The sequence below is a fragment of the Peromyscus eremicus genome, chromosome 8a (genome assembly GCF_949786415.1).
Source record: "Peromyscus eremicus chromosome 8a, PerEre_H2_v1, whole genome shotgun sequence".
Taxonomy (NCBI): Eukaryota; Metazoa; Chordata; class Mammalia; order Rodentia; family Cricetidae; genus Peromyscus; species Peromyscus eremicus.
Genome location: NC_081423.1, coordinates 29,152,420 through 29,166,174, shown reverse-complemented (window position 1 = coordinate 29,166,174; position 13,755 = coordinate 29,152,420). Strand labels below are relative to the sequence as shown.

Below are 13,755 nucleotides of genomic sequence, written 5' to 3'. Positions count from 1 at the left end.
TTCAAAAAGTCATGAATGCCTTGTGAGCAAGCCTTTTAGGAATCTTTTGAGTTTTCTGACACGTCTCATGGTGCAGATGATCAAGATGACTTTAGGATTCTGTGAAGACAAACACTGGCTCCACCTTTCCATGTCCATTTTATAGGGCCAGGGTTCACTTTGGACTAGAAGGAACGTGCTATCAAGCTCTGTTTCATCAAAGCATGGAAAACATGGAAGAAACACTGTTGTTTTGTCTGGTTTTCAGACAGGAACTTACTAAATAGTCCAGACTAACCTAGAAGTCACTTCTCCAGACCAGGCTGGCCCGAAGCTCCTGACCCTCCCGCCTTGGCCTCTTGAGTGCTGAGATTACAAACATACACCGGCAAGGCTTGCTTTGTTGCTTTGTTGATTCTTATGCTTTCCAACACGAATTTGTTTCAGAGCCTTTGCTGCTGTAAAGAAATTCTTTGAAAGCAAAATGTAAGAGAGCTTTGTTTATAGAAAAACCCTTTCACTCCTTGTCTGAGGCTTCTTTGTTCACTTGCTGTTTCTACTACTTCTGCTTTGTTTATACGACAAAGTCAATATTGTACTCCACTTACTCTCACTTACTGTGGTAGGGAAGATGCTCGATTTGTAAACTGTGGCCCCAAAGGCAACTGCGGTGTAACACAAGCACCCATAATTCAGTCTCCTAACGTGAAATCAAGGCTTGGGTGTCTTCTCAGATCTTAGAAATCAGTCACGTCAAAGAGAGAGATTGAGATTTCAGTAGATGAGATATTTGATGCCGTAAGCCTCTGGCAGAGTCTAGCTGTAGTTGACATGAACGTGTGTTTTACTCAACACCTTCTTAAGAGGTAGAGAGAGAAAGCTAGACTCCTCGAAAGCATGAGCTAAACAGCTACTGAAAGGAGGGGTTTATGGGAAGAATGGCACACTCCTGAAGAAACACTCCGGACAGCTCTGTTCCTGAAGGCTGTGCAGCAGGTGATGTGGTTGAAATGTGGATTTTGAATAGAGATTGGGACTTCAGGCTCTGCTCCATTGCTTTAGTGGTATCCATGTAAGGTAGTTGATAAGAGCGTTAAGTCTTTCTTCTGACATTGTTGTGAGGCTCACATGAGCTACTACAGTAGAGTCAGCATAGTGACCCAAGTTTCCTCTAGGGGGGTCCATAACTGATCCTGAGAGAGCTGGGCTAGAGCACTGGAGGATGCAATTAGCTAGGCATTCTGAAGGTGCCTGTGTCTGCTGACACTGAAGGGGGCGGGCGTTATTTGGGATTGCTAACTCTCCTCACAATTGGACTTTTCTAATTACAGATTAGTACTGACAATAAGCCCATTGAAGAGATTAGTTGTAACTGGTGCTTAGTTGGTGCTTTAGGGTAAACGTTGACCCATTCACTCTGAGGCCATTAGGTTTTGGCTCCCCCCCTTTTCTTTTTTCTCTTCCCTTACATTTTCTTTCCTTTTCCTTTTATTTTTTTTTTGAGACAGGTTCTCTCTATTATGTAACACTGGCTGTCCTGGAAATCAGTATTTGACTAGCCTGGTCTCAGACTCACAGAGATCCACCTGCCTCTGCCCCTACTGGGATTAAAGGCATGAGCCACCATGCCTGGCTTAGGTTTTGGATCTTAAATGACCCAGAAAGGACCAAATACTAAAGGCTTGGTGGCTAGCCTATAGTACTCTTGGAAGGAGGCATCTAATGGAAAGATGAACCATTAAGTCACTAGGGTATGTCCTTAAAGGAGACAGTGAGATTCTGGGTCCTCCCCTCTTTGTTTCCTGCCTAGCTGCTGTGAGGTGAGCAATACCCTTCCTATAATCCCTTACTATGGTGTACAGCATCATCATAGGGACAAATAATCAGTGATTGACACGTCTGAAACCAGGAGCCTGAATAAATCATTGCTCTTCACAAAGTGATACTGTTGGATACTTTGTCAAAGCAATAGGAAGCTTCCAACCATAGAAGGCTAAGCTGTCTACAGTTTGCTCAAAGGATTGATGAGGAAAAAATAAACTCACATTCTGGTGGTTGGGTATGTGGAAAGCCTGTTCAATCTGTCTGGTTCCCTCTATGAGCCAGGAAAGTATTTTTGGTACTGTGTGGATACCAGTGTTGTGCCCAGGTTTGTAGTGTGTGTGGTTGAGATAGAGAGAATGTGTATTTGAGTTTAAGGTCATGTTGTAGGCAAATCAGGATATAGAAACTTAGAAAAACAAACTAATAAAAATCCCAAGTAGACGTCTGCTTGCTTAACTGGTCTCATATGTATTTGTGTAACTTGAAAAGCTCAGTAAGCTGGGCACAGTGGGACACGTCTGCAATCCTAGCACTTAAGAGGCAGAGGCAGGAGGAACAGGAATTTGGCTATACAATGAGTCAAGGCCAGCCCAGGCTCTATGAGGTCTGTCTCAAAAAGTCTAAAACCAAAAGGGGATGTAATTATTTTCACTTATGAACATGGCCCATCATACATTCTAATAATTTAAAGAATAATTTGCCTGCTTGTGTAAGTGTATATGCATGCACCAGGCATGCCTGGACCCAATGGAGGCCAGAAGGAAACACTGAATCCTGTTCCCTGGACCTGGAGTTACAGAGTTACAGGGCTGCTGTGTGTTAGGAATTAAACCTGGGTCCTCTGGGAGAGCAGCAAGCACTCTTAACTACAGAGCCATCTCTCCAGCCCCAAATTCTAATTTCTGTGCATTCCAGGCTGGTCTTAAACTTGAATCCTCTTGTTTCCCCAGGGTTGAAATTTCAGACACAAATGCCACTATACATAGTGAGAACCATTCCTATGAATTCTCCCCATCTCTCCATCCCTCCTTACTTCCCTCCTTCCCTCCCACGAGGCACATTGAACATGGCTGCTTTGTGTTAGAAATGAAATATAAGGAATAAAAACTGTCTTTGAAACAGCAGACAAGGCCCCTCAGGACCTGGCTGACATTTCCTCTCTCTGTCTAGCCTCACCTCTCATCATTCTCGCTCTTAATCTTCAAGCCACCTGAAAGTTTTCACTCCTCTAACTTTCAGAGACGCTGTGGCCTCTCGGCCCCGACTGGTCTCCTTCTGAAGCCAGCCGCCTTCTTCCCTTGTTCTTCGCCTTGGTTTCACGACTCCCACTCAACCTTCAGTGTAGAGGTGACATCCTTAGATTGATTTTCCTTGACCTCTCATTCTGAGTGTCCGTCCCCTTGCCAGACTGCTGTTCCGTGACCACTTCCCACCTCTCTCCTTGATCCGAGCACAGACTTCAGGAGAGGCTCATGTGGTGGCGGGGGCTGTGTCGTCTTTGTTCGTTCGTCCCTTACCTTCTAACAGACGGGCACTCGGCCTGCCGGCCAGATTTACCTCCGTCAGCCTTTTCTACCTCGCCATTTGTTTTAATTGCACAGTTGTACATGACCGAGCAAACGGCAGACAGGTACCTGTAATCAAACAGTCCGGAGAATTTAAGCACTTTTGTTCATTCCTGGAGCAATCAGTGAGCCTCGACAATAGGTAATTTAAATTCTGGACTACGAGTTTTCAAGCTGCTTCATTGGCTACATTTGGAGGAGAGCGGAAAAAACGCTGGCCCTTTGATAATTAGGCTGAATCAGTTTTCATAATTCTACTTTATTCACTAGAGTGGTTAGCAAACTTCATTATCGGAAGCTTGATTGGAACACTTTATGTATGTAATATAGATTGGGTAAGTAATTTCTCTTTGCGAGGAGGCTGAGGCCGCGGCACACAGAAATGCTTCTGAGAGGCGATGGCCTTACAGGTTCGTCATTGTAAATAATTTCAAAGTGGCTACAAGAAAATCATACAGTTAGCATCTTGTCTGTGGGTGTTTGATCCAGGGAAGGGACAGTGGACTGTCACAGATAAAAGCCACCGTAGAGCGGTGTAACCTAGGCAGTCTGCATCTGCTGAAATTGTAAATTGATATCTCTTCTTTTGCTCTGGGTATCTGGAACATTGCCAGAAACTTGAGGATGCTCCGTAATTAAGGGGAACATATCTTTAAGAAATTTCCAGAAAAAGGCTTGTGGTTTATCTGTCAAGCACTCCAAGCAGTTTTGGCTTCCCCTCTTTGTAACAGCTGTAAATTACTCTTTGTATATCTCTCTAACCCATAATAACCTGCAAGCTCTGTCAAGGCAGAGATGATTTCTGTCTCTGCTACTGAACTCTCTGTACGCACAAGAGGCGTATTGTTGGCTGGGTAATTGATTGACATGGATGAATACAGTTTTGGAGTGATATATATTCAAGTGTTGTCTTTGGCACTCAGTCTGACTCTGTTCTGAGTTAGAAACCCGTGGTTTATCTGAGACCTTGCTTCACACTCTGGTTCGTTTACTATGGTTATGAGATAAAGTACCTCAAAACTGAGTGTGTTGTGTGTATGTATGCGTGCATGCATGTGTGCTGTGGCCCACATGTGGAGGCCAGAGGACAACTTGAAGGAATCAATTTTCTCCTTATACCAGGTGGGTCCCAGGATTCAAACTCAGGACATCAGTCTGGGCAGCAAGCGCCTTTATATGCTGAGTCATCTTGGTGATCCCGTGTTTGCTCTTGTTGGTAATAGCTGGCAGCTTGGAGGCTGAAGGGTAGGCATGGAATTATTCTAGCCTGGGAACCCTGAACGTCGTGGGCCGGGTCAACTGGCCTTAGATATCTCTTCCTGGCTGGACTCTCCTAGTTGCCTCTTGAGCACATTGGCCTCAGGGTAAGTTAGATTTCTTATGTGACAGCTCAGAGCTCCAGTATTGTTTCCTAAGAGGAAAAATCATGTAGAATTTGTACTGAATTTTATAACTCCACCTCATAACTCTCAAGGTTGCGCTACCTCTGAATTCTGTCCCTGAACTCTGATTTTGAGCAAGACAAAAATTTGCATGGAGAAGTAAACTCAGGATGTGATTGTCCCTCCTTATAAGAATAAGGATGTGTGGTCTCAATAAAGGCTCTTCTTCGCCCCGTTGAACAACATTGCGGCTCCTCCAAATGGAAACGTCGGGAGGTCATTTTTTATTGTTGAATCAATGCAAGGGGGTAATGTCTCAAAAAGGGGAGGGGGTCAACCTTCGATGTCAGAAGTACTGTTAGACATGCCCTTTCGTGGATCTACATTGGTGGCTTCTGAATTCTGGCTTGTTTCTCTGGAATAGGCTTCGGGAGCCTGATGGTGACTTTGCCCCAATCCTTCCTTTTCTAACTTCTTCCCCAGTTGTATAAGTATCTATAATACATTCAATAAACATCAAATTCCATGTTGCTGAGAGTGTTTGCTAGCTAGTAAGGGAGGATTCGACCATGAAACTACCAGAGCTGACTGTTAACTGATGGAATTACAACTAGCAGCGTATCATATTATTAAAAATTCTTAACATTGTCATACATAGCTTGAATAGTTGTGACTTGGAATGTGAAGTCTCAATGAAGATGTGGCCTATAAACCATAGATATGCGATTTAAAAAGTCTCTGGTGTTCCTGTGACATACTGCATTAACGTCTAGTAAGATACAATCCAAAGGTAGAGAAATTGTAGGTTAATAATATTAATAATATGTAGTGTAATATGTGTGGTTTTTTTTTTTGCTAGACTAGGGACTGGAGAATTTTTTAAATTTTCTAAGATAGTAAACATTTTAGATTTTGATGGTCTTTCTTGGAAAGCACCCAGTCCCAGTGTGCCATTTTAATTCTAAAATAGCCACAGGGGCTGGTGAGATTGCTCAGAGGTAAAGGCATTTGCTGTAAAAGCCTGGGAATCTGTGTTCAAGCCCCAGACTTGACATAAAGGTGGAAGGAGAGAATCAACCCACAGTTGTCCTCTGACTTCCACACATGCACCATGGCACATCATACACTAACACACGCCAATACACAATGAACAGCCAGCCAGTCACAGACATTACATGAGTAAAAGGTGATGCTCTCTTCCAATGAAGCTTTCTGTATGGATACAGGTGGTAGGCAGTGTTGGGTCCTTGGGTCTCAGTCTGCCAACTCATGTTCAAAAGCTAACAGGCAGCCTCTAAATGTGGACCTGAGAGAAGGATGTTGTATAAAGAAAAAAAAAGATGCCGGAAGAGGAGAGGGAGACAGGGCTAAACAGGCAAGGGATAGAAGAGATGAGAGATGCCAGAAATATAGTGCATGAGGTTGGAAAAACACCAAACACAGGAAGAGTAAAAAGGGTAAGTGGCTCTGAAATGCTCTAAAATAGGCCCTGCTGGACTTGACACTCAGGGACTTAATGGATAGCACATGTAGAGGAGGGGCTTGCTCTGACCCTCCTTTTCCTGCCTAAAGACAATCTTCTGAAAAGACCCAATAGTCACAAATCTCCTTTTCAGGGATCTCGTCCAGCAAGGAGGAGTAGATCATGGTACATGAAGGGGAGACTGGAGAGCACCATACCCAGGCAGACTGTCACAGGCAGAGTCCCCATTCCTTCTGAGAGCCCACTCACTGCTTCCTCAAATCTCTTACTTTCCTTGTATTAGTGTTTCTTTACTGTGCTGAAGTCATTCAGAGCTTTTAAAAGGAGAAAGGTCTTTCCTTTGACTCTGGTTTCAGTCTGTGGTTGGTTGGTCTTTGTGCCTGTGGCTAGGCAGGGCATCCTGGTGAAGGGCAAGTGGTGACTCTAATCTAATCTAATCTAATCTAATCTAATCTAATCATCTTGCTTTGGTCAGGAAACAAAGAGGGGGGAAAGGAAGTGGAGGAGGGAGGGGGAAAGGGAGGGAGGGAGGGAGAGAGAGAGAGAGAGAGAGAGAGAGAGAGAGAGAGATAGAGAGAGAGATAGATTGATTGAGATTAGAATACATGTATGCATCCACCAGGATCCCAATATTCTCTCCAGGAGCCCCCACCCCTGACCGAAGTTCCTTTGCTAAACCACATCTCTGAAAGGTTCTTCTATCTCCAAAAATTCCATAGGCCAGAGACCAAGCCTTTAGCATATGGACTACTGGGGAATGTTCAAGATCTAAACTATAACATCCCCCTAAAATGCTTCCATTTCTCTTTCCCATACCCTTTGAACAGAGTATGGAAGATTCCAGAGGCCACTGGGTGGGCGGGCGGGCGGGCTGGCTATCTATCTATCTATCTATCTATCTATCTATCTATCTATCTATCTATCTATCTGCTACTAGTTTTATCTAGTTTCAGTTTATTTTACAGACTCAGCTATTAAACCTTTAGAAATAGAAGGAAGGTCTTCTGCCTATGATAGAGAAATTGCTAATATTGAAGAAATGGAGGGTTAGGTTCAATTGTACCTGTTTCTGTGTGGTAAAGGAAGCTTTTCATAAAAGGCACATGTTTTACATCATTCAAAAAATAATGAATGCAGCTCAGGCTCGCGTTTGGCAAGGCTGATAACGTCAACAGCCATTTGTGCATCTTGAAATCCCACATCTTATGTAGTCAGGAAAACAGTAATGATGGTTGATACTCACAGCAAATGACCCTGGTACCCAGGCCTGCTTGTGGGATGTTTGAGAAGTCTCTGGAAGGATCCAGGCTTCAGCACTGGAACCCACTTTACTCTCCTTCAGTCTTCCAACCATCAGCTTATTTCCAGTCACCCTCAAAGACCAATGTGCCAAGCAGCTGGTCCTCTTCATTCTCCAACAGCCTAGCTAGCTGCAAGTAGTTGCTTCTAGAATGTTCTGCCTAGATGTGCTGTGGGCAGCTAACTGAATATTTATGGCTCTGTCTAATAAGAGCCTATCTCCGCTTAAGGCCTGACCTCTAGGGTAATTCACTCAGGAATGTGGGGATCTATCTAAGCAAGAAGGGTTCTCCCTCCCCCTTTCTGGAAGCTTTGCTTTGTGGCCTTAGCACAAAGACTTGCTGGGAGGGAATAAATACTGTGCATTCCTTCCTAGACAAGTCGAGATAGATGAGTAGATTATCCTGCTGCGTGGTACACTCAATAAATATTCATGCCGTATATGTAAAATACCTTTTGCTGCTAAACAAACCCACAGGAGGAACAAATGAAACAGCCCAGGAAAGTTGGCTTGCTTTTATTTTCCCAGTGTGTGTAGGACATGTTTCATGGACACAGACATATATTTCCTTGGTGCAGGAGGTGTTCACAGTCTAAAATGAGGAGAGAGAAAATGAGACTTTTTTTCTTAATTGGTTTCAGTATAGGAGGAGTGGGGGGAGGAAATGCTTTTGCAGATCTGAGTTTGCTGGCTTGGCTTTTTTGTTGCTTCTTCTTTGAACTTCTAATTATGACGAGTTTCTTCAAGTCCCCAAAAAGTGGGTCAGCTGTTTGTAAAGCAATCATGACTGTATTTCTGGATCTCGGTCGTCTCCAAAAGGGACGAAGGAGCTGCTGGGATGACGTCCACACATTTGTCATTCTTTGTTAGTTCAGTTAACATGACTAGACCAATCCTGGCTGCCATCTGTACATTCTGCAGATGTGATGGTGCTGGGTAGGGCTGTGTTGAATTTAAGTGCTGGAGCTGGGAAGATGACCAAGAGGGTAAGATTACATCCTGTTCAAGCACAGGGACCTAAGTTCAAATCCCCCTGTAAAATTCCAGTAGTAGTGAAGTCCATGCTTGCAGCTTGTCAAGGGCAGAGACGGGATTGCTGGGGCTTGCTGGCCACCAGCCTAGCTCTACATTCAGTGAGGGTCTCTCAAGGGAATAAAGTTGATAGAACAAGATACCTGGCATCCTCTTCTCTCAGTTCTGTGCAATGCGTGCACCACCTCCCACTCAATATACACACAAATTACAAAGGAATATGTTAGGATATTTTCCTCCTAGCTCTCCCCTTAATTGTATAAGCTTTTGCCAAGGTCCATAAACCATAAGCTCCTTTTCTGTAAATAGAGGTGATGAGAGTGTCTCTCTGTGGGGTCAAGCGTAGTACAGAGAGGAGTAGTACAGAACATGAACATGGGATGGATTGAGTAGTCCTGTGTTTTCATCTCTGTTGCCTACCAGCTCTAGGAGCGCACTTAAGGAGAACGGAGCCCACCAGGACCTGGCTCATAGGGTTGGAATAGTTTAGCAAGTGGTAAACTATTACAGTTAGTGTAGGGGATCCAGCAAGCCTGGGAAGCAGGCTGGGAGTGGCGTGGCTGTGCACCATCAGAGCTGGGGGCTTTCTGTGGCAGTGGTAGACAGCTTAGCATGTTGCTGTTTAACAATCTGCTAAACCATTTTCATGCCGTGACCCGAGTTAAATCTTTGGATTGTTTACCGTTTTCGCACATGAAACAATCAAAATGAGCCATACCATAGAGTTGCTGTCCTATAAACACAGTTCTTGCCCAGAATAAAATGCCAGTCAATTAGAATTGCTATGATTCAGTCCTTGGTTTGCATGGTAAGGGCCCCAAACAGGGCAGATGCCATAGAAAGTCACATGATTTAGCATCTCCAGGTGGGCTATTCTGCCATGCCTTGTCCCTGCTGCTCTCTTTCACTGAACTCAGTAAACTGGTGTTTTTCTATTCCGATCTGATGTGGTGAATTCTTGCACCTCACTTAAGGCAAGGCTTACTACTTAGCAGAGCTCAGAAAGTATCAGTCCTGTGTGTTACTGGAAACAGAAATGAAATTGGGGAAGTCAATGTGAAAAAAATTTTGGTGGGACTTCAGGAGAACAATCGTCACAGTAGAATGTAGTGGGTAGCCATTCCAGCTTTGTTCTGGAAGTTCCAACCCCCATTGAGACTTCGGCAACTGTCACGCCTACAAGGCGGGGCCAAGGGAGGTGCCTGGGGACCTGAGATCCGGATCGGCGAACGCTCTCTTGGTTCCAGGACGCTGGATGGTGGAGGTAGACAGAGGAGAGCTCCAGAGAACACCGCTGGACTGTGATACACCTTCCCCAGACCCCGCGACCTACCTATCCCTTAATTTGTAAGTTACGCCATTAAATAAATCTCCTTTTAACTACGTGGAGTGGCCTAAATAATTTCACCAATATCTGGCGCCCAACATGGGGCACGAACCCACGACCCTGAGATTAAGAGTCTCATGCTCTACCGACTGAGCTAGCCGGGCTGGTGTAGTCGGCAGGATACGAACCTGCGCGGGGAAACCCCAATGGATTTCCAATAGTAGAAGGAGAGGGAATTCAAGATACAAGACGATTTTGTACGGCATCTTGTGTTCTTTGCTTAGAAAAGTTCCTTGGATGGGGATCTATATTGCCTATGTAGACTGATAGTCATTAGAGAATAGATTGGTTATCTTAAGATAATGTGTTTTGGTTAATTATTGCCAAATTCACTGATCAAAATAACAGTTCTTTGGGGTAACTGGGCAGTTTTGCTTCACATGATATTGATGAGATGTGCTGTCATCTGGGGGAGAGGTCGAGAGGGTCGTCTAGCATGGCAGGCAATTTGTACTAGCTGTTGACAGGGAGCTTAGCTGGGACAGCCCACCCTCAACTCTTCCTTCCACATATTTTCTCTATGTCGTTAATGGCTCATAGCACATGCTTAGGTTCTAAGAGAAAGGGGGTGGAATGGCCAATTTTCCTAAGACCCAGGCTCAGAATTTCAGAATGTCCAGGTTTAGAACTGGAGACAAGTTGGCATGAGCAAAGTCAAAGGTTTCTCATGCTGTGTTAAAAATATCAGGGCATACTTTCATATGAGAAATGAAGATAATATAACAGAATCTGGAAGTGATTGGCCTAGCTGACTCCTCATTATAGATTCATTGACTGTGTATGGTAATGGAACTGTGTGAATGCAGCTTGAATTCAAATGACTGTACATATATATATATACCTTCTATAGAGGTATAGATGGTCTATATTTTATAGGCAGCTATTGAAGACTGTCAATCATACTTCATTTTGGTTGGAATATCTCATTAGCATGTGAAAGACATTATTAAAAAAGTCACATTTGGCTCTGGCATGTATTAATTAGAAACAAAAGCAATTTGTGTTGAATTTAATGGTAGTGGGAGTTTCATTGCACACCATTGTTTGGTTATATGCAACGCAGTGAAGGATTTCTGTGCAGATTTTCTCTTTATATCTTTTGTCTTTCATAGTCATGGTTGAGGAGGTTTTCTGGAGATTGTGACTCTCCTTTTTGAAAGACAAATTTTTAAAATTATGTGTATTTTGTGGATCTGTAGGCATGCACACATGCCATGGTGCACATGTAGAGCCAGAGGATAACCTGTGGGAGGTGATTCTCTCCAGTGTGGCTTCTGGAGATTAAACTCAGTTTGTCAGGACTGATGCCAAGTGCCTTTACTGGCGACGCCATGTTGCCGGCCCTCTCTGCTCTTTTCATTTGATTCCCCCCCCTCTGTAGTCACTGTTGTACTTGGGAATTTTTTCTTTTCATCTGATGTGCTTTTTGCACTGTGTAACTACGCTTTTTGTGTTCTCTTTTTGGAGGGCCAGTCAATCCCACCTCATTTCAAGGGTTGGCAGCCCCATGACTGGGTCATTGTGCCTTTGTTTTTCTCTCCTAATAATCTTAGAACCTTCCCCAAGTTGCTAATATGTCATTGGGATACTGATCCACAGGAGGAGAAAATACAACTTGAATTCTTAAAAGTTGCTAAACTTTGAGAAAAAAGTTGATGGATTGTTGGTGAGTGAATGATTTGAAACCTGGGCCAGTAAGACTCAACTTTGATTGTCAATAGAGTAACTAGATATTGGAGCAACGATGACCAGAGTACAAAATGGTTTTTTATTTTGTAGGTCTTAAATGGTCTCATTATTTTAAAAAAATATTTTATTGATTATGATTGTGTGTGTATGATATATGTGAGTGTGGACATATGTGTGCCACACAGCACACTTGTGGAGGTCAGAGGATAGCTTTGTAGAGTTGGTTCTCTCCTTTCACCATGGGATCTGGGAACTGAACTCTGGTTATTAGGCACTTTTACTCAGTATGAATAATTTCACGTGTTATTATTATTATTATTATTATTATTATTATTATTATTGTGGGGAGGGATGCAGGGATTGAACTCAGGTTCAATCAAGCTCCTTCTTTATGAGTCACGCTCTCACTATAGCCCAGGTTGGCCAGGAACTCACTGTGTAGTCCATGCTAGCCTCATACAGCAATTCTCCTGCCCCAGCTTCCCCAGGCTGGAATTATAGAGGTGAGCCAGAATTACTCCAGTTTCATTTTGTTTTTTACCTTTGTCTATTGGAGCCTAGTACATGAGCCTCGTTTAACAAAATGGCCTCTTGTAATTTTTACTTAATAATTTTTATGTGGATTAGAATACTAGTCTTTTGAGGAAAGGCTAATAGTATTTAGAAGACAAACGCAGTTTAGGGTAAAACGTGTTGTTTGGAAGTAATTCCAAGTGTTCAGGGCCCTGAAGTTCTTTTAGAAAGCTGTAAGAGAAAAGTTTTCTTGTAAATGGGCCTAGGGGGCACTCAGACTACAACTCTTGGGGCAGCTTATTTTCTCTTTTAGGAGAGAGCAAACAAGCTCTCTCTTTGGTGAGAAATGGAGGCAGAAGCATAACTTTGGGTCCCAGGATGTGAGTAACACAAGTGGTTCACAACTCTAAAACAATACTGATAACTTTCTGTGCTCTTCTTACTACCCAGACATTTTGCCTGGTTTATTGTACTTCGTTCTTGCAAAAATTTCATGAGATAGTAAAGTTACCTGTTTTATAAGCAGGGCAATTGAGAAAGACATTTAATCTGCCTATCCATAGTTGGTTGTGGGCAGGAGATGATCTCTAGAACCTTTTTTCTTTTGTGATTTGTTTTAAGTGTGTGTGTGTGTGTGTGTGTGTGTGTGTGTGTGTGTGTGTGTATGCATTTGAGTTCATGGAGATTAAAAGGGGGCATCAAATGGTTGTGAGTCACCTGACATGAGTTCTGGGAACTGAAATTCTGGTCCCCTGTAAGACCAAAAAACAACCTTAGCCTGTCTGTCTGTCTGTCTGTCTGTCTGTCTATCTATCTATCTATCTATCTATCTATCTATCTATCTATCTATCTATCTGTCTATGAATGACAGGGTCTCATGTAGCCCAGGCTGGCCTCAAATTCACTGTGTAGCTGAGGATGATCTTTAACTTCCTACTTCCACCTTCTGAATGCTGGGATTGCAGGTGTTCAGCATCACCTCTGGTTTTATGCGGGGCTGGGCATTGAACTTAAGGCCCAGTGTATGCTAGGCAAGCACTCTATTGGCTTCGTCACACCCAGCCTTGTTTTTTTTTCCCGATTCTCAGTTTCATGGTTTCTCTGGGCCTGTTGGATTGTTTGTTTCTGCGAAAAGGAAACTTGTGATTGTTTCTGATACATTTCTCTTATTGGAGAGGACTGAAGGGATATTAAAAGAACAGTGTATTGAAGATGTTAAAGAAGCAGGAAAAATACAACCAGTTTTTAAGATGGGCAGTCCGAAATAAAGGTAGTGAAAGGGGAGCTCTCTGGAGTGAACTTGGACACTGACCTTCAGCAAAAGGGCTGTTGCACTTACCTCGAGAGGCCAAGCTGGGGACTTGGGTCTCTTTCCTGCAGCTGTCAGAATGCCAGGGGCAGGGCACAGATGCCAGGCCTGGGCATCCGCACATGAGTGGAAAGGCTCCCTGAACTGCATCTGTGGACAGAAGTGGTGAATGCTTGACATTTTGAATGCAAAACACTTGTCAGGATGCCAAGTGCTACAGCCAGGGCTGGGGCAGTGAGGAGCATTGTGTTGTGGCTGCCCCGGGATGCACAGGGTCTGTTTGGTGAGAAAT

The 13,755-nt window shown here is 43.6% G+C and overlaps 1 non-coding gene across 1 annotated transcript; it reads right to left on the bottom strand.

Moving 5' to 3' along the window:
- Positions 1–9,983: 9,983 nt before the first annotated feature.
- Trnak-cuu (transfer RNA lysine (anticodon CUU)) lies at positions 9,984–10,056 on the bottom strand. Its single transcript has one exon. It is a non-coding gene; the product is annotated as a tRNA-Lys (tRNA).
- Between the last annotated feature and the right edge of the window lie 3,699 nt (positions 10,057–13,755).